Source organism: Anser anser, assembly GCF_964211835.1.
Source record: "Anser anser genome assembly, chromosome: 12".
Classification (NCBI taxonomy): Eukaryota; Metazoa; Chordata; class Aves; order Anseriformes; family Anatidae; genus Anser; species Anser anser.
Genome location: NC_139733.1, coordinates 6,989,648 through 7,010,775, shown reverse-complemented (window position 1 = coordinate 7,010,775; position 21,128 = coordinate 6,989,648). Strand labels below are relative to the sequence as shown.

The 21,128-nt window shown below is 38.8% G+C and overlaps 1 protein-coding gene across 18 annotated transcripts in view; it reads left to right on the top strand.

The window, feature by feature from the left end:
• Positions 1 to 21,128, top strand: part of ATP2B2 (ATPase plasma membrane Ca2+ transporting 2) — a 413,900-nt gene that overhangs the window by 132,243 nt on the left and 260,529 nt on the right. For all 18 annotated transcript variants that reach the window (XM_083796485.1, XM_083796487.1, XM_083796480.1 and 15 more), the window contains exon 3: positions 15,258 to 15,362. The gene's annotated coding sequence lies outside the window, so the exon portion shown is untranslated. The remainder of the gene's footprint in view (positions 1 to 15,257; positions 15,363 to 21,128) is intronic.

Below are 21,128 nucleotides of genomic sequence, written 5' to 3'. Positions count from 1 at the left end.
TTTTGCTTAAATTCTCCCTGCTCTTAGTTGTATAACCACTCTACATTCATAATTTATATTTCCTTAGGAAAAGTTTCTTCTTCATTGCTTGTCATTAGTGGCATTCTTCTCTGGCTGAACTTTTAACTTATTTTTACTTATTTAATTTATCTGAAGTATTGTTGCTGTTGCAGTAGTGTGGAGTACTCTATATCCTGAAGAGCTAGAGCCGTGAAAAGTCTATGGGTTCCCTAACCATTATTTGACAGTATATGAAATTGAAATTGTATTTATTTTTTGCATTGGAAGCTTGGCTCTTTTTTTGTAACCTGCATTTCTCTTATTATTGCAGATTTCTCTGCTTTTCTGTACATGTACTCTAGAATATGTGCTGGCCTTCAATTGCAGAAGCTTGTTCTGCATTCAGATTTTGATTTCTTTAATAATCCTAATGTTATTTATGGCTATCAGGCAGCAACTTTCCTAATTTTGTAGTGTATAATTATGCTTTTCAATAATAATGGAAAGAACAAATATATTTGGTAATTGTTACAAAATGATAAAATGTGAAGCTTTATTATTTTTCATTTCCTTAACACAGGTATTCATTCATTCTTTTAACAAAACTGATGTGTTTTCTTTTTGTATTTCAAGCTGTGTAACACCATTCCCTGGCTTAATGAAAAAAACAAAAACAACAGAGCTTAGGGTTTTATTTATGGATTCATTTTTTTTTAATTTACTTACAGAAACAGCTTTTTTTTTTTTTGCATTTATATTCTTGATACATTGCTAATAACTTTGTATTTTCCAATGTTCAATTAGTTCCTATACAGTTGGCGGTGCTCTTCTTTTTCTTGGTTTATATTTTGTTATTTTACTAGTGACAGAGTGGTGTTTACCTACATTTCTTTTACATCTTTTACAAAACCTCAATTTTCTACATGGTGACAACTTCTGACATCCCATACATTTTCTAAATTGTATGATGTAATGGATTTTTTCAAGTTAGTTACTGCATTCAAATGTGTACTCTGTCTTTTCCTTAACTAGCTGATCTTTCTTTCACACAGTTTAAGGAAGTGAAGACGGAACAAGCCTGATACTTCCTTTTCCATATTCTAGTTTATTGTTCCGTCCTGGTAGTCACTGAACATGTAAAGGGTCATCTGAAATACCGCTGAGGTTTCTGTTCAGCCTTCTTAGGGAATATAGTTCCATTTGAAATCTGAGCTTGCTTGAATTTTAATTCTTTTTAGCAGCTCACCTTTATCAACTGCTAAGATATTGGGGTAATTTCAAAGATGCTTTGGACGTTTTATAAGCATCTCCCTTGGTTAACTTCCATGTGCACTTAGGCATTTGTACCGTGGATCAAGGTTTCGTGCAGTCAGACCCTGCAGTATGACAAGCAGAATGATGTAGCTGAGCTGAGATGTTAAACCCCTTTGCTGATACCTGGTGGTTAGAATAAGAAAGCTAAGAAGTTTTTGAAGTTTTCATCAGTGCTTGTCTGGGCCTAAATACCTCTGGGTATCCTGCGATTAGGAGCCCAAGTCCTGCTGAGAGCCAGCGGTGTTTAAATTCCGCAGTGAGAAGGTGCCTCTCCTTCACTTGGTGCTTTTCAAAGCGTGTTGTCAGCCTCTGGGTCCATTTCGACTCTGCAGCAATCAGTGCCTTGGTGGCTGGTTAGATAATTTAAAACTGTTGTACTCTCTTTCATTTCTGATTTTGTACTGTCCATGACATACACAAATTTCTATACCACCATGCCTCTACTAAGCAGAAGACCTTCTTAGCACTAGGCCAGCTGTTTTGACAGGAGCTACTCAGGGCTCCACCCTTTGGTGAATGTCTGTGCCGCTCTGTGTCTGGCTTACAGAAAGCAAGGTCGAAGGGGTGTGCTGTTTGAGACCCTAAAACAGAACTGAAAACTGGGGAACAGCATACCTGCTTCTGATTGTTGACTTAGCCATGGGTGGCTTTTCATAATGGCATTTTGCTCTCATGCGCCTTTCAGTTACTGACTGTTTACATAAAAGGTGTGTTAGATAATTTCTGGGCTTGTTTTACATTTCCTTACTGTGAGAAATAGAATGCAAAGGAAGTCCTCTGCAATAGAGTACAAATTGGTTTTGGAGTCATGAAGAAATAAGAAATAATCCAATTCTAGTTCCTTAATATCCTAGTTCCTTAAATATTCTAGTTCCTGAAATATTATTTAAAACAGTCCCCTTTTCAGAGTGGCATACACATACCATACAGTTTTGCAGTCACACAGAATTCTTATTGTCCTTTATTATGATTCTCATAATATAGTTGCAACTTTGTCACCTATGTTCCCAAACCAACTCACAGCAACCCCGAGTTGCACTTATATAAAGTGCATTGCTATATTTAATGAGGCTGGAATTCCTGCCTAGAGAGAAGTCTTTGATGCACTCTGACCTGCGTAGGTTTCCATTATCTGGGACTGTATCATTGTCTAACAGTAGTAAATAAAATAGGAAAATCAGTGTTGAGAATATTTGCTCAGTGAGCAGGGGAATCACTTCTGACAGCTAGAATATGCATTGAGCCTTAAGGCAAAGAAATAAACAAAAAAGAATATATATATATATATATATATATATATATAAGAGCTTTTCTTTTCTTCCCAATAAAATAAGGGAGGCTGATGGGGAAAGTACAGATAAAGAATGCAGTTAGGTGGGAAGATGCTTTATGTTGCCCAAAGCACACGTACGATTTACTTATAAAAAATTGTCAATTTAATTATGTTTATAGGAAGCCAGGCATGGGAGAGATAATTGATCCATACCCTGGCCAAAAGGAACTTTTATATCCATAACCATCAGTGGTAATTGGTTTCCTTTTCCTTAAACATTCATAGGGAGTTGCTGTTCTGTTCTGTAATTTTGTCACTTGCACGGCTCTGAATGAGGAGGTCTGCAGGGTAAAAATTCCATTTTCAGTCATTGTTTTTTTTTCCTTTGTTCCTTTCCTTCTTCCTGCCCCCTTCTGCTTACCTAACTGCAGCTCCCGTCCTAGCCAGGTAGTCTGGCCAAAATAGCTCCTGCCATCTGGAGCAGTCACTGTGAACCTCTCGGTGACTTCCTCTCATTTGAGATGTCAGCTTGAATCTTTTCTCCCTTGCTTACTGCTCCTTAATTTTCTTTTCATTTTGTTATTCATTATTCAACAAGGTGACTGTGTTGTTTGATTGTGTTGATGTACAGTGTGCAGGAAAAATGTTATGCAGAAGGGAGCTCTGTGTTCTTCCTCCTCTGTCTTCCCCGTTATCCTAATCCACATCACGGTCTGGTTGCTACTGATATGTCATCTCTCCTGTGAGAATTATCTTGCGTGATGTATTGCAATTATATTTAGATTCAATACTAGTGCAGAGCTGTCTAAAATTCCTTAAAAAAAAAAAAGCAAAGAAAACAAAATTTAGATGAGCTGTTATTTTTCAATTACGATCTGTTTTTTCAAATCATTCCCAACATATTTTCACATTTTCAGATGTTTGGTGAATTGGTGAATTTTCTGATAATGAAACTATTTTTTTTCTTTAATAATGGTTATTTCTGTCTTGTGTAATTAGATGGGAATGTCAGTTTTGTTCTGTTTTTAAATAAGCTACATTTATATTTATAGGGTTGTTTGAAATCATGCTCTAAGACTTTGATGGTGAAAAATTAGGAGCAAATTAAAAACTAATCCTTGCATTAAATTAGTTTAATGATTTTAAGACACTGCTGATTAAAAATTTGAATGTTTTAAGATGTTATTTTAGTGAATATTAGGATTAGGACAGAGGAAGACACATGATTATAGATGGTCAGAATTGACGATACAAGGCTATTAGCAATGAATTTTCCTAATCAGAACATAAACAATGAAGCCTGTAAGCTTTTCCATACAGCTCTGCCAACAAAACAGAAACAAACCTCCTTGGTTGCTTGTGGACGGCAGTGCCATGAGTACGAGACGGCCTAATTGCTCTAACGGAATGAAGAACCAAGTATTCGTAATAGACCTGTTTTCATTTGCATGACCTTTGAGTTATACATAGTATCGTTCACGTCTGTAGCTTAGAAATAATCATTTTGTTGAAAACCTGGGGGCAGCATGCATTTGTCTAACCTTCCTTTTAGGTATTTGTCTTGACTTTTACCTACACTTTGGTGTTGTTCACATAGTGGACTTAATGCCTTGGATTGTAGCTGTTACTTCCGAAAAGAGACTTTTAGACTGCAATGCTTATCACTTACAAAGAGCTATTTCTGTTGCTAGCTTTCACTCCTATATGAAATCCATCTTTTCTGGGTCAAAACTTTTGATATCAGTATGGAATTAGGGGCAATAAAAGACCAGGGGAGGAGGTTGCTGGTGAACAAAGAATTTCTGTTTCCAGTTCCGCTTCTGGCATTGAGATGTTCTTGCTGAGGATGGGAGCTTCCTAGAGGGGGCTTCATTTCGGTTCTGTCTGGTATCCAGATAGCTGCTTTGTGTCTGCATCCCTTCAGTAGAGAAAACTTCATTCATGTCCTTCCTATGGTTCTTTTTTCCTTCCTTTTTTCCTTTCCTTTTATCCTTCCCAGGGAAATGTAGGTCTGACAATGCACAGTCTAAACTTGCTCTGTACAGAAATGGGGTTACTTAAAGAATTAAGATCAAGACCTTGAACTGCTTTTGGAGCTGCTTGTGAGAGACTTGATATACACCTGCTGTGTCAGAGCAATGCAAACCTTAAAGAAAGCAGGTAGTCCCAGTTTGTGCTGTCTTCAGCTGGCGTGTCATCCTCACCTTGTGCTTCAGCTGAGAGTATTTATCACTGAGGTGACGAATGCAGCACTGGCAATGGCCAGAAAGCTGGCAAAGTGGCTGTAGCTTCCCAGGAAACTGGAAGAGAAAAGGAAAAAAAAAACTGTTTGTGACTGGTGTTGGTATAGCAAGTGGATATCTCATGCTTGAAAAAACCTTCATCCAGTAGTTCTGGGGATCTCCACGTCTAGGGCTTGCAAACGCCAGCCGTGCACTGTCCAGCACTTGCTGCGTGTTGCGTGAGGGAGCTGAGCACCTCTTCGAGGCTTTTGCTGCTGTAGTGTGTGGGGCTGGTGCCTGGCGGAGCTGCCTTGGGGCTTGCCAGGCTTGGGAAGGTGCCTGCCAGCAGGACAGCCTTTCACACTGCCTCCGCTGACCCAGGAAGGGCCGGGAGGGGCACCTTGCCTGGCGCTGCACCCACTGGGTGCACGGGGGCATCGTAGCTGTGGGCCACAGACCAGAGCAGCTACCAAACCAAGTTTTTCACAGTATAGGCAGTGGTTGGATGTTTCATTTTTTTACTCATTTTCTCTTGGAACAAGGTCAAGAAGGTTATTTTTTCATTTGCTCTACTACTAGCTTTCTTTGCCCCATTTATAGCAAACCCTAGAGGAGTTAAACAGATAAGGAAATTCTGCAGTATAAGGAATCTGCTTTTATTTTATTATTATTATTATTATTTATAATTTTAGATGCTAATTTTAAAGGAACAGTCATTTGGACGTGTATGATTACTTGTATAGAGACTCTTCCAACTATAAATCTGGAGCAGAATCTTTGAGCTTGAGGCAAAACAATTTGTCTGTCTTCTTGTGAGCCAGGTTAAATTGATTGTAGAGAAATGAACTGGGCATTTCTGACTGATTCATTTTGGCTTAGGAATGCTATTTGAAAGATTGATAGTTCTGAGTGGGGAATAGGATGGCCTTCCGCATGTGTTATCTAAATTATTATTGGCGATTACACAAAGCTCATCAGCTTGCCTTGGCCTTTGTAAGGCAGTCATTTAGCAATCTGCAGCAGCTTACTGAGAAGGTTTTGTTTTATTGGAGTCTTTGGGCAGTCACAAAAAATGTTTGCAAAGATGTCTGTTGCAGAGCAGATGGTAATGGCTGCAAAGAAGCAGGAGGCTAAGAACGCTGTCTTGGTCAGAATGAACCTTTGCAGAGTACCTTTTAAAATACTTTTGCATCACGTTTATTCACAGACCATTTCAGGTGTGGTATCCAGTATCCAGCTGGAGGAAGACCAACAGTTTCGAACGCGGCACCTGTTTGTTCTGACAAGTGCAGGGCAGAACAGCATGTTCCTTTAGCTGCCCCAGTGCTGTTCCTTGTGGGGTGGATAGGAAGTGTAAAGTGCATTCATTATTTTCAAATCAGAAAGCAAACAGTGAATGCTTAATGTTAGGTATTAATACTAAAAAGAAAATATAAATCGTTCTCTTGCTATCAGGACTGCGGTTAGCAGCTGATGATTATCTTGGAAGCCTGTAGTGACGGTGGTGCTGCAAACTACTGCTGCCCCTCTGCAAGGCAGTGCTGCTCCGTAGGCGGGTGGGCTGTGGGAGTCTTCGCAACCATCGTGTGTGTGGAGCTTCGGAGTAACTTGGCCCACCTGCTTCCCAGTGTGCCAAGTTCTTAATTCTTAATTTCGTAGTTTTACTTTGGATCTCTGAAAATGAGGATAAATATCCTTGTGATCATATTTACTTGTGACAGAAGACAGTGCTGAACATACTTGTCTTTCTTCCACCACTGAACGTTTGCTCTGAAGGTTTGTGCGTCTGCTTTTCCTCCTCAGGTTTTATCTTTTATCGTTCTTGAAGTACGCAGGATCCTCATGACAAAAGACTGGTGTCACTCTAAGCTGAAGAGCGTAGGTGTGCCATTGTGCCTCCGATTCCCAGCTGCAAGAGCACCCTTGTCTATAGAGCCCTCCTCTTATTTTCCCACTTGTTCTTTCCTCGATTCCTATAAAACTCCACCATCGTGACACAAGGTAGCAGGGGCACCGTGGGGCAGGTCATTCGGTGGCAGCACAGTTTGTCTGTCAGTGCGAGGCGCTGCCTTTTAAATCCCGTGAGCTCCGGCTTTGGAGTGGCACTTCAGGGAAGCTGGGGGCTTGGCAGGAATTGGGAGCTGCTGCCACATGTGCAGGCGACACAGGGCTGGGCTTGTGTCACGGCTATCGAGGGAAGCTCCCGGGAGGCAGTTCCCAGCTCTCACTAGCTCAGGTGCTTACCGTCCTGCTGTCTGGGAATGCCAAGTGTGGTTTGACATCCTTTTTCTCTCTGTCCTTGGGGTACTGTGGGTAATGTTAACCTTCCCATGTTTGGTCCAGTTTTGTGTATATATTTATTAACATTCTTCCACAAAAGCTGCAGTATTCTTGGCACTATCACGTATCAGTTCCGCTTCAGTCACACCAAGCACGAACGCTAATCCCAGTTCCAAAACCAAATAAATGCCAAGAAAAAAATTGTCACAACAGAATTCTCTATTCAGTTTGTTTATTTCATCCAAACATGATGTTGGACTTAAAAACTGCTCAGAAATACTGTTGCAGCTCGCTACTCAAATAGTGCTTTGGTAATGTTTACAGTAACACAGCTGATCCATGGTGCCTTTTGGACATGTGCTGCCTTATGGGGCATCTTTAGGTCACTTAAATTCTTTACGCAATTTTGTAATTTTAATATACGTGTGAGCTGGGCATAGCTTATCTTGCTGCCATCAGGCAGGTGCTCCTGAGGAGAAGGTTCTGACTACCAGCAGTCCCAGCAGGGACCCGTGCTGTGGAGTGAGTAATCTTCATCCACCTTGTTAACTGGTCAAGTTCTGATTCTTATAGCTAATAGCGGTTTGCAGGTCTGTTTTTGTGTGTGCATGTGTGTGTTTTTGTTTGTTTCATCCCACGTTAAGTTTCCCAACCTCCTTCGCTGGATCCTTTGCTCTTTCTTTGGGCTTAGTGTTCATTAGGAGCTCAGAAACAATACTTCCACTTTTTTTTTTTTTTCCCCTCTTGTGAATACATTAAGGGATTTGTTCTTTCAGGATTTTACCCCCATTACTTCCACGTGGATTTGAATTTCATTCCTTCCAGCTTAAATTTTTATAGGACCTAAGTTGAAATGGCCGCATTGTAAACTTACAGTTGGTTTGGTAATATAACATGTTAATGATATTATATAAACATATTTTTTTCAAGAAAACGTGTTTTGAGTGAAACCATTGCACTTGTTAATGGGAAATATTTGTCACATTTCTGCTTTTCTGTCTTTTTTTATTTCTTTTAGTACTTATTAAGAGCATCCTTCTGAAACTTCTGAGAGAATATGCAAGTTTTTTTTTTTTCTTTAATTCAGTAACTGGAGCACAATTTAGAATGTCTTGGATGTGATTCCAAACCAAGTTGAATGAGCGTGAAATACTACATAGTCCTGGATTGAGTATATAGCTGTAATTATACTTAAGGAGTTTGCTGATGTTATGTGCACCACTAGAGCAAAACTCCAGCCATGGATAAATGATCATTCTCTATTTTCCATGTAAGTCAATCCATAGGGACTGTGGAGCTGCTTCTGATGAACATGGTACTTGAAATTGTTTTTTGTTTGTTTCTTATCTTGTTCTTTGGAGAGGTTGCACTACTTGTTTGGATCACTTCCTCCCTTTTTTAACATAGTAAACCTCTTAAAAGGGCTGTACTTTGAGGGGTGGTGGTGTTAAAATTGTGAATTTGCACAGCATTGAAGCAATCTCTGTTACCTTCCCACGTGACATTGCATTTTGCTTATTCTGGAAATCTTTTCTCTGTAGAAGATCTGCTTGGTGAGCAATGCTCACTCGTGCTTGGTGTCTCGCTCCTCGCTCTTAGAAACGTTGCATGGACAAGTGTCCAGGTGTCAGCACCGGCTGTCCACCTGCTAAAAAGCATTGCTTTGCTGTCAAGAGATTTCCGCCCAACCAACTGGCAATGGTGATTGCTGTGTAGGGATACCCTTGGCAGGGAATTTTGGTTTTTATCTATATTGGTGCGCCTGTGTGACTTCTTTGCGTGCAATGTACTTGAGATATCAATTGTGTATTGTGTGTCTATTTCCTGTGGTTGTGGTTGTGCCCGAAGGTTATGGGCATGAGAACGGAAGGGACAGGGTACCCACCATCATGCCAGGATCTCGCTTCGGTGTGGAAATGATGAGCTCAGCTGTCATCAATTTGAGCATGACATCAGGATTGGCTTTCCTAAGTGCATTGTGTAATGGGCACCTGCGTTGAGTTTCATGTTAATGCTCAGTCACAGAGGCCTGAAGGATCTTTTTGCAGCTCTTTGTGGTTAGCCCTTGTCGTGATACCACGAACCTTATGTCTTGGTGTGGCTTTGCCGTGTTGCCGCCCATGCCCTTTTCCAGCTACCGCGTGAGCACTCAGGGGGCAGCTGCTGGAAGGGCTCCAGGTCACCGGCTGCAGCGGTGCACTTTGAACCAAGTCAGTCCTGAGAGCAGGGACCTTTCCTCTTTCTCCTAGTGGCTTAGTTTTCTTAGGATTCTTTTTGAGGAAGATTTTTTCAAGAGCCTACAGATATCCTTTGGAAATTAATATAACCGAATGCATAGATCCAGCTGAAGCTCCCTCATTCACGCGCTTTTTCTCCAGGCAAATGGGAAGCATGACTGCCCATTACAGGAAAGAAAAACTGGCTTCTTTCACTAGGATAGGTGTTTATGAGTTTATTTCATTCCTTTTAATGACTTCTATTCTTTTTCCTGATGAGGGTGATGGGATTACCCGCCTGTGTGACTCACACGTCCACTCTAACCTTACACAAATGGAAACAAACCCCTGCCCACCCGGCTCCTGGCCCCCATTTACCTGCGTAGGAAGAATCTCGTTTTTTGCCTATTAATTGGCAGCTGCTGCTTGTGTACTACAGCTTGTTTTAGGCAAAGATGGTTGGTTGTACGTTACATGCAAACCTATTTTCAGGAAATTATTACTGAAGTCCAAAATGCATCTGGAAGCTTTAAAATATCCTTAATTTTGCCGTGTTTTGATCTTTTGGATTTTATCTTCTTGATGCCTGACAGATTTATTTTATTTTATTTTATTTTATTTTATTTTATTTTAATTTAATTTTATTTTATTTTATTTTATTTTATTTCCAAGCCTCCTCCTCAATTTCTTTTTCTTCCTGCTTTTACATGCAACACTTTGCTTTCTGTTTTATTTTTTTAACCTGGTTTCTGTCCAGATGGAGAGCTTTATATGTTCTGAACTGTCAGGTTTTATTGTGCTGCATTTTTAACAGCAAGGTCATTCCATGGGAAATTCTATTATTCGTGATGAAGGATAGGTGGCACTCTTGTTATTTTTGTTTGGTTTCCTGAAATAAATCAAGTGTATGCAACCTCTTAGTAAGATTTCCTTTTGTATTGTAAGTGCTTCAGAGGGAGTTCTTGAACATTGAAGAGGATTTTATTTATGTTTTTTATATGAAAACGTACCTAAATTGTCTGAGCCTGGGACTTATTCACAGTACTCTCTGGGAAGGAAAAGATGTTATTTTTCTGAAGACCTCAAGAGTGGCTGCTCAGCTGTATGGCACTGGCTAATTTTACATACATAATGCTTGTTGTATATTTACATACTGTTTCAGGAGACAAGAAAATCAACAAATCCTTTAATGTTACTCCAGTTATTATTACCCTTATACTTAGTAGTTTCTTCTTAGTTTTGTGATAGAAGCATAGATTTAAGTTGACGTAGTAATCATAGTACTATTGAATGAAAGGAAAAGGCATGTTAGCAACTGCTGAACAGTTGATAGAGCCTTTCTTTCTTGATCAAGGGTGGTAAATACTGGTTGCCTTGGTTCTATAAACTGACTGTAGAATTGCATAATTTTGTGAGCTTGAGAGTTTTCTCTTATAATGTAGAAATCTTGAAACATGAATAATACATGCTGATAGAGGTATGAAATGTTAGATATTTTCTGTAACAGTAGAGGAAAACTCATTTCAGTTCTATTGCATGTTTTATCTTTCTCTGACTGAGTGTGCAGCTAGGGCACAGTTACATGGAAGTGTTTTAACCTTGATGCTTGAGAACTTCAATCCAAATCAAATCAGAGTCAATTTCATTATTACTGCTGGCTGACAGCTTCATATAGCTGAGGCAAAGTGATTTGGTGATCTCAGTCCAGTTCCTGTTGATCCATTTGTCAATCAATTGACTCTGTTATTGCTCTTCCCAGAAGAGAGCCCATGCTTGAAAGAAAAGGGGACAAGTAGAGTTGGAATGAGAAACTTAGAGAAGTTTCAATGCTGCCTCTCTACAAGACCATGAATCTCTTCAACATGGGTGCCTAAGTAGCTCATTGTTTTGTGACACATTCTTGCTGTGTAAACCCCTCTGTGATGGGGTCCTGGCTCATCCAACACCACAGACTGTTCGGGGAATTTCTTGGTTGAAGCCTTCTAAACAGAACCATTCTGAACTAGTTAATGTCCTGCAAGGCTACTTTTGTCACTTCAGATAGAAAATTAAATAGTTAATGTGGAAGAAAATGTGAACATTAGGGCAGCAGTTCATTAGAGACAAGAATATGTTTGCCTGATTTTCCTTGAACAGCTGGTAGTAAGTGTTGCCCCTAAAGATAGGATAATGTGCATTGTGTTTCTGTATGTTTTGAAATGCTTTTATTGAGGTCCACAAGACGAGAGTGTGGTCAAGACTGTGCTGTGCTAGTGTATGGCGTGAACTCAGTTGAAACAAAATACCTTCTTGAAACAGATTCCAATCTAGTTTAGATTTTAGATAGCTCCACTCTGAAATATTTTGTTAGTATATAGACACTGAGGAAAGAGTGCTTGATTTTCATTTTGATGGTTGTTGAATTCTGGAATTTAAAATGTATTGGACAATTTATTTTTTCTTTAAATATATTTTTTAACGGGTGAAGAAACATTTAATGACTTGGCTGTTTATTTTACAGTTTATGTTCTTGGTGCCCTCCCATGTAATAATACAAGCTCATGTATTACTCATCCCTCCCTTTTTTTCTTCTCCAAAGTGTTGTGTTTGTTTGTTTTGTTTTGTTTTTATAACAGTACAATACCCTGAAGTGTCTGAATTGAAGAGTCCCAAATAAAAAACTACTTCAGCACAGGAAGTTTTCTCGTTGACTTAGTTAATGTTTACTTTCTAATGCTAAATCAGCTTTCAAGTTATTACATGCCGTTAAGGCAAAGAATTTTGTTTTGTAAAATAATACAAGTCTCAAATGGTGGTAGTTATTGAAGTTAACACTTTTTGCCCAACTGTGGGAGTGCTAGCATCTTTGAGAGATTCCAATTTTGGTTCTTATTTATGCTTGACATTTAATGTACTTGACATTCTGATTATTTTACACCTACGTAATTTCTTATAGCTCAAGGGATAATGACAATATTTTAAGCAGTTGTGAAGTGTAGCTGTATATTATTAAGCAGGTGCCACACTACGAATGGAAGGAAAAAAAAGCCTAAAACATTTCTGGAATCATTTTCTTGTGTATCTCAGGGTCAACTGCGGTTGTTCATCAGCTTGTTTAGCTGTGCAACTTGGTTATTTGTTTTGTTGTAAGGAAGATAAAGTCTTACTAATATTTTTAGTTAATTATATATGCGTGTGTGTGTGTATAAAACACATAATGCTGGGCTGTGCGCTTACGTGTCCTTTGAGGTCTGAGGTGAAACATTATAGTAACACATTTCTGAGTAGTTACTCAGAACTTAGATTTTTCCTAAAATTTGGATTAAAATAACAATGTAAAGTAATGTACTCTCTATGAAATTAAGGCCATTAAACCAAGCTCATATATCTATAATGTACGCTCCTGTTATGGCTGATCTCAAAAGCAGCTGTCTTATCTCTTGGTTTATAGATAATCGATAATAATATAGATAATAAAGAATTATGTAATAATTTGTGAGAAATTAAAGTATCATGGGAGGGAAAAACGATTTGCTTGATTGTAAGTGTACTTCATGTAAGGTCTTCTCCTGTTTACCAAACATAATTTTGTTAGCCATCTTTGCTGAGATGTATTCTCATGTAAACATGGCGATCCCTGCAGTCACATAAGATTTTATGGCCTTTCAAAAAGGGTAAAATCGATGTCAGAGAAAGAAGGAGACGGAAAACAGTGGCAACACCGTTTCTTAGAGAAGTACATTTGGTGGTCACAGTTTCCCCATTTAATGTAACGGGAGTTTTGTGTTGAGTTTAATGTAATTGTAAGTAAATGGGCTGCGTGAGGTGTGATGAAGAAATGTTAAAATACTTTATTTTACAGAACCATGCAGGGGGGATTTAAGCACTTACCCAAGTCCTCACAAAACACTTGTCATTTCCCAGCAAGGGGTCCTTGAAGCAGCCCTGACTGAATGCATTATAGGAATGATTTTTTTAATCTTTATTTTGCAATCTTGCCACCTGGTGGTATACTTTGGCAATAAAGGCCTGGCTAAAAACCTATGCTGAGTGATATTTACCTTAGTAGGCAAGATTTTAAGAGCAGACTTTAAGACTGGATTATAATTAAGTTCTTGGGTTTTAGCTTGCAAATTCATTGTGTTCTTCCATTCCAGCTCTTTCCATCTTTGTCACTGTAATGGCAAAGTGGTTTCTGTAAAATTGCTAGAAAGTGACTGGAAGTCTTCATTGTGCACAAGACCAAAGGATTTATTTGGAGTTAGTTAATGAATGCACACACAAACACACACATTTACCTCGAGAGTACAATTAGATTCCAAATTGGTTGAAATTTGGAATACAATTGCTTCCCTCCTTGTGTCAGTGTCACACGTTAGGTGCAGGGTAAGGTCTGTGCACGCCTTTGCATTAAATCTGTTTTCCTTCCCACTCCGATTTCCACAGAAATGAGGGAAGAGAAAATGTAGTAATACTGTGTGGTTCTAGAACGCTTAGTCCTAGCACATTATGAACCTTAATCCTCAAAATAAAATTAGATATGGTTTGAAAAAAGATAGTGTCCAAGTCCTGAAATTCCCTCATAAAATTATGTTAAGCTGAATTTACCTAGAATACTCAAAGGGCGGTGTTAATCCTGAAATAAGCACCACAAATTGAAGCAGTATGAAAGTTGAATATTTTTGAATGGTTTAGGCTGTCATTTAGATATAAAGACGGGACTGAATGTATTTGAACGATCCATAGGACCTGGTATCTTTCAAACCTACTGCCAAGGGGACTGGGGAAGCTAGCTCCGTGATGCCAATCCAAGACGAAGCAGATGTGGGTTTACTGGTGTCTGTGTTGGGAGACACTCATGGATAATAAAAGGTGTTTCATGTAGAGTTCAAAGGGCATTAACTATCCAGTGTTTGCAAGCTGAAACTTTGTAGGTCTGCCTTTATGGCGTAGTGTTACGTTCGCATAGAGAACACTCACGTCCAGCACGACCTCTCTTCCTCATCCAAATGCTGCCTGTGGTTTTACTGTACCTTCTTGGGGATCTGTTGTGGAAAAAGGCAGAATGTCATTTATTCATGGTGACTTCAATGTGCAAACTCTAAGACCTCTCAGATACTCGCTTCCAGGTTCTCCTGTCACACAGACAGCAAGGAGAATCTCTTGTCCACCACCCCTCTCTCCGTCTCCCCTTCCCTGTCACTGGCAGCCCCAAACAGCCCGCTGCCACTGGGGCCCCTCAGCTCTCAGCATGCAGACCGCCTGCTATCCTCTGCAGCCCCTCGCCGGCATGAGCCCATACAGCCCAAATAAAACATTGCTCTGCATTTTTAACTCTTCCTGCCCCTCTCTGATATGAGGCAGAGCAGCAGATAGCAAAGCTATCATGACAAGCACTGTCTTTTTTGCTGTGAGCCTTTTCATTCTTATCTGTCTCTTGGCTTTCAGCTTCCCCTTCCCACTTTCAGCCCTTCATCCTCACCCTCCTGCTTAATGTTCTGCATTTGTCCCGTAAATGGTGAATATTAATAATGTTGAGTAGCTATTCCAGAGCAGCTACACAACTTGAAGTGCTGAAGGTTTAGACTTGTCATCTTCAGTGTGCAAGCTATTTTTAAAGATGATGGAAATTACAACCAGTTGAGAATCGCCTGTCTGCACTAAAAGTACTGTTTATTTATATATATATGCAAGAGGCCAGAGTTTTACTAAGGCTACAGCACTGATAAATGGATAAGGGTGAAAAACTTTGGGAGCTGAGGCTCATCATTCCAAGCTGTTAATGTAGATTGTTGGTCACAGAACTTTTTAATCACGTTATTTTACTGCATTATGTCTGTAACTATTTATGACACTGGCTGTTTGCTCTCAGTTTTGTGGGGTATCCTTTAGATCAATCCTCTTGTTTGTTCTATTAATTTGTTTAATTCTCTGGGGTTTGTCAAGTCTAATTATCTCTTTTCTTTCTTCCAGTTTTGAAATCAAGATTGATTAACCAACTCAAAAAGACCCAGCTGGTTATGTGACTTGGAACCCTGTTTGTGAAGCACTCGTTCATTTTTACAAGACGACAGTACTGTATGTTGTTTTTCTTTCTCCCAAAATTCAAGTTCAGCTGTTGTAATGTAATAGAAATCCTAGACAATAGAAATACAAAATTCCCGAGGAATTCAACTCATATTGGTAAATAAGATCTTGATATTCAGTTCAGTGACACCAGATTAGAAATCCAAGTGTTTTATTTGCCTTACCATATTACTAATCCCAGGTTTCTTCCACATAACAATGCTGCTTACGGTTTCACATCATCTAAGGAGAGCTTCCCATATCCTGAAAGATCAGTCTGCTTTCTCTTTACATTGCATTGCATAAAGTATGGGATTAGTGACTGTGACAAATGTGTTTGAGCACTTGACTGCATTGAAAATGGATTATGTAATGGCCAATACTGAACCACCATGCAGGAAACATAAAGCAAATGTAGAGAGAGATTGCAGTGTCACTTGATGACATCTACACCAAGGTAGCTCCAGTGGAGCTATTGTTTCCTCACTGTTTCTCTCTCAGCACTCCAAGATTTTAGACTAAATAATGCTTCCTCTCTACTTAATTTATTTTCCCACTGTTAAAAATCTGTTCTTTATAAAAATGCACCTTAATTTTTAATTGCAAAAGAAAATTGCACAGATGAAGTATCAGCCTTATAGTCTTAACCTCAAGCGTTGGAAAGTATAAATGAAAGTTCCAGCAGTAACATTACACAGCTTAACACTTTTTTAACTTATGAACTCTATTGCATAAACAAAAACCTAATAAGAGTAGGGGAATGTTAAATACAGGTTTGCTACAATGCACGTCATCATATTACGTGTGGTATGAATCCTACCTTTTTCTTTTCCAGTTCCATGAAACTGTTATGCCTTAACATTGACTTTTCATTTCTGTAATTAGTTTTCTTTGTTATATTTTGGAAACACTACCTTTACATTATGCTTCACTAAGACTAGCAGGAATTCAAGCCACTCTATCAGGTACAGAGCAGCACCAAGTTATTTCAAGCATTACTTTAGTTATAACCGCACGAGAAGTCAGGCAGCTTGGATTGGATGAGCTTTATAAACATGTTAAATTGAAGTTGCACAGTTTGCTCTGAATGTATGAAAATTCTATTATTTTCTGAATGAAATGAAAAAGCTTGTATTTATTCTTCTTTTTTTTTTTCTGTTGAATAGTAAGTAGTTCAAATGTGTTGTAAGTGGTGATACAGTAAATGTATAATCCGCTGTTCCATTTAATACCTCTCTTGTTACTAAAGACTCATTAACCAAGAAGGGAAAATAAGGTATAATGTTCAAACTATTATAGAAAAAGGGGAAATAGCACTCACTATCTACTAAATTAAGTTTAGTCTTATGAAATAGTAGAATCAGTAAAGAAAAATTAATAAGTATTTACTCTGAAATAGAGTTTTATGCAGTGAAGTATAGGATTACTTCTAATTTTGATGATTACAAGGAGATGTCTGGGCAAATTTGCTTTATGACTGCAATAAATATATTGCAAGACTGCCCTGTGGTTTGAGGTATCATTTTCCTAGGACGCTGCTTCTTCTGAGGGATGTGCAGAAGTAAGCAGACTTAGATTGATCTGAAAAACACGAATAACAACTGCACAGAAAAAAAAAAAGGTGGAGGGGGTTTACGTTTTCTGTAAGTAATTAAGGAAGCTTTCCATATTATATAGCTTACATTCTGTATAGGTGCTACAAAGAACACTGTAAGAGTTAGCTTTAGATAGATTACCTATCTGCTTTTATATTGTATATCAAAAAAATGAAGTAACTTAGTAACTTGTATGATAAAGTTTATAAAAAGCACTGTTATACAGAAAGGCTCTTGCACAACTTTAACGTATTCAAAACAGGATGTAATGTTTGTATGGATAGAATTATTCAAGGATTTATGCTTTTGTCTCTAATAATTTCCAAATGAATTTCCACTAGAGCAATAGCATATGTATTGTTCTCACATACATGTAAATATTAATTGATAGGTTCTTTAACTGAAACTAAATCAGAATGAAAATATGGTCATAATGACTGTGGCAATTGTAACATTAATGCTGAGAACACTGCACTAACTTCAGTACTTTTTACTGACATCATTCCTTTCTGACTGCAGTAGTTTGTCACTATTGCTTTAATGAAGGATTTTAATGGGTGCTGTAGGCTGTGCAGACCAAATAGTGTGCTTGTCTTTCAAAATCCTAGAGATCGAAGCTACACATTTTTCAAAAACTCTCTTAAAACAAATCATCTGTAACACTTGTCTGTCAGATGTTTAAACATCTGTAAGAGACAAAAAGCTAGGACAGACTAGGCAGGGAGCTTTCTTAGCCATTCACATATTTAAAAGTAAATAAATAAATTCCCACACAGAGCTTTTTCCTGCTATTCAGCACCCCCCCCCCCCAAGGAGTAAGATCATCAAAATACCATTGTCCATCGTTTTGCCCATTCCTTAGTGTTTTATGCAATAGTCTTCGTTTATGTTGTGGAAGGCAAGCTGCTGTGCACAATCACACAACTTAGTGTGCCTGTAAAATGAAACAAACAAACAAAAAAACAACAAAAACTCCTAAAGAATGCTTTGTCTTTAGCCTCTCAGATGCCCTTTTTGAGAGATGCAATGGGCTTATGGTCTAACTCTACCCAGATTTCACTGTTGTTTAGCCTGCCTTAGAACTGGAACTGAGGTTGCATTTACATAAGATGTTTGTTTCCATTGATGAACATGTACACGGTACTGTTCTGGTTGTGCTAAGTGTTAATACAAGCTTCAGATAACACTAAACAGGACGTAATGCTGATTTTTTTGTGGGTGTCTGGTGAGGCCACAAGTTCACAAGGATTATTTCTTCCTTACAAAAGTCACAGAGGTAATTGCAACTGTTGTCCTCTCCCAAAGGTATTCCTTTATGAAATCATAGATGGTTTTGCTTGGTGGTTCTTGCCGTCTGTCTAAGTCATTAAGGGAAATACTTTAGGCTGCTATGTTATTTCTATACTTAGTAGAAATTGAATGCCCGTCATAATTGAGAACGATGAAGCTGAAGAAATGGCTTCATCTTCAGCACCAGATACAGCCATGCCTGCATTTCGCTGTCGGGTCTGTGCACTCAAGCACTAGCGAAGCCACTGAAACTCTTGGCTTTTCAAGTAATTATTGTGACCTTTTGCTTTTGTAACTTATTCTATGTTGGAGGAAAAGAGCTGTAAGAGCGAAGAGGGAGACTAGTAGTCTCACTTTATTGTATTTCTTCAGCACAGCTAAGATGGGCACAAATTGTACGCCAACTCATCCCTAATGATCATGTCTATGTCAACAAAGTTGATTTCATAGGCTTGATGTCAAATAGTCCTGTCCACCGGTTTCTGTATTACTTTTTCTGGGACCATGTCCTGTGTTTTGAAGGGGAAGAGGAGTCTGTTCTGTTTCCTTTCACTTGTTAGAGGCTGGTATGGCGTTATTCATTCAGAAAAGTTATGCAGAAGTAGAGTGCTCCTGTGCTTACCAGTGCCTGTGCAGGTATCTCTTTTTTTGTACAACTAAATGAAAAATAAAAATATCCATGCATGTCTTTGAACTCTCCCTCCTTTGAAAATCTGACCTCCCCTAATTAAATAACCTTTTCCTACTATGTAAAGTCAATGACATTTTATAATCATACAACTTGTACTTAGTTTCAAATTTGTCATTTTGAGAGGTCTGTAGAGGTAATATTAAAAAATAACTATATTCAGTGAGAGGATAACAGTAGACAATATCTAACTCTTGCTTAGGACTTCTCACCAGTCAATCCTGAAGTGGTACGGGTTATGTCACATCTGTTTTGCAGGTAATGGAAATGGTGACCCTGAGAGGTTACGTGGCATGTCTGCGCTATGCTCTTTCCATCTCTTCTGTGCTGACTGTGTGACTGAACATCACAGTAAAATATCTCTCTAGAGCAATACAAACAGCTCCCTAAAGTAATGATATTTTAATGTAATAAAGTTAAGGAAAATTTTTAGTTGAAACAAAAATTTTGATGTGTTCCTGCTGCATTTCTTACGTCTGTACCGTGCTTGGAATTCTGCATGTTGTATGTGCTGTTCAAATCATTTGTTGCTTTACATTTTTTTTCTTGGTAGGCTTTTCATGCTACAGATTTTGTAGGTCTGTTACTGGCTTTCTACTGACTTATATCTGTTCCTAGCGCACAGAGCCCAGGTTAATGCCTTTTTACTGCTTTCCCTTCAAATACAGAACATTCAGATGTGTAATTCTTTAATATGACACCACAGAGGGCTGAGTACAATTCACATGCTAATATATAGAAACTAAATCTCACAAAGGAGATGTGTTCACGTTTGTCTTCATTCACTGTATTTCAGAGGCTATGTGCCAAACCTTGCTCGACAAATACAGCATACTACATTTACCCCTTAATTCAGAGGGTAAATGCCTTTTTAAAGGTAAAAATCCTTCATCCTTGCTTAATTCTTTTGATCCTATGGAAGAGCAAAGGTTTTCATTTATGACCCCACCTGTGCCTACTTTGCTGATTACTCCACTTCTTACTGATTCCTGTGTTAAATTTCCCTTTTTCAGGGAGAAACTGCAAAGTGAATACATCCAGCAGAGACAGGACTTTTTGATTATTTTTTTTTTTCTTCTTCTCTTCTCCTGCCCCAGCTGAAGAAGTCACCTCAGTGGCTGTGGTACTCTTCCCTCTCTTTCAGTTTGCCCTGTAAGTTTAGCTCCTAGTTGAGATCAGGCTTAGCTCTTTAAACAAAACAACAGTTCCTTTTTTTTTTTTTTTTAAAGCTTAGATTTTGCTGGTGCATCTCATTTATCTGCTTTAAATTTTAAGTCTGCATTTTGCCTGCATGGCCTTTAGAGTTCCATTCACTTGACTGAATTGTGCACTCTTACAAGAGCAAAGTAGAAAAATTCTCCATTTGCTTTCAGTTTGATGATCTAATCATCGTCTATTGAATTCCTATCCATTTTTCCCCTGGAGAGTTCATCTAAGCCAGTAATATTAATACCTTTCTTGAATGGTTCTTTGGCACTTGCCAGTTTTGCAGGGTTGTGTAATCCATCGCACTTCCTACATCGTTCCTGAGGCTGGTGAGTCATTTAGGAAAGCAGGGGAAATGGGAGGGGAGTTTGTGTCTGACCCGCAATTCCCCCTTGCTGGCCACACTCCCCTGGTCATCCTGGCCATGCTGTTGGCCTGTGCAGGGCCTGGCCTTGGCCTTCTCTTTGGAATCCTCATTTCTTTGCACCTTGTGTGTCTCTTCAGTGTCTCGAAATGCAGGTTTTGTACTGGCTTATCAGTCGCGATCCTTGTCATCCCCTCTTTGGATGGACTGAGTGACTTATTCTTAGGCCTCGTGTTAGATTTCTCAGTAATCTCTCCCTGCAGATGTCGGTGCTTCAACACCGAGTGAAGTGATGCTTCGCTTTTTATGTATGCAAGCAACACATGGTCTGCAACCAGCTACTTAAGCTCACAAAATATTTAAGAATATTTGAATGCAAGGTCTTACAGAAAATGCAAATTTATTACTTACTGCTTTTCACTTGATTCTCATGATAGATTTCTGGAGAGTGCTCCGAGGAGGGTTTTTTTGGTGCTATCACTACTTTTCCTTCATGCTTATGCTAATTTTCTTTCTTTGCTTGAGCCCCATAACACTTGTTATTGGTAGCTACAATTTCCTGCCACCTGTGGTGGAATATATTTCTTCATTATGAGCTTTTTGCTGCTTTCTCAAGTTTTATTTTTGATTAGCTG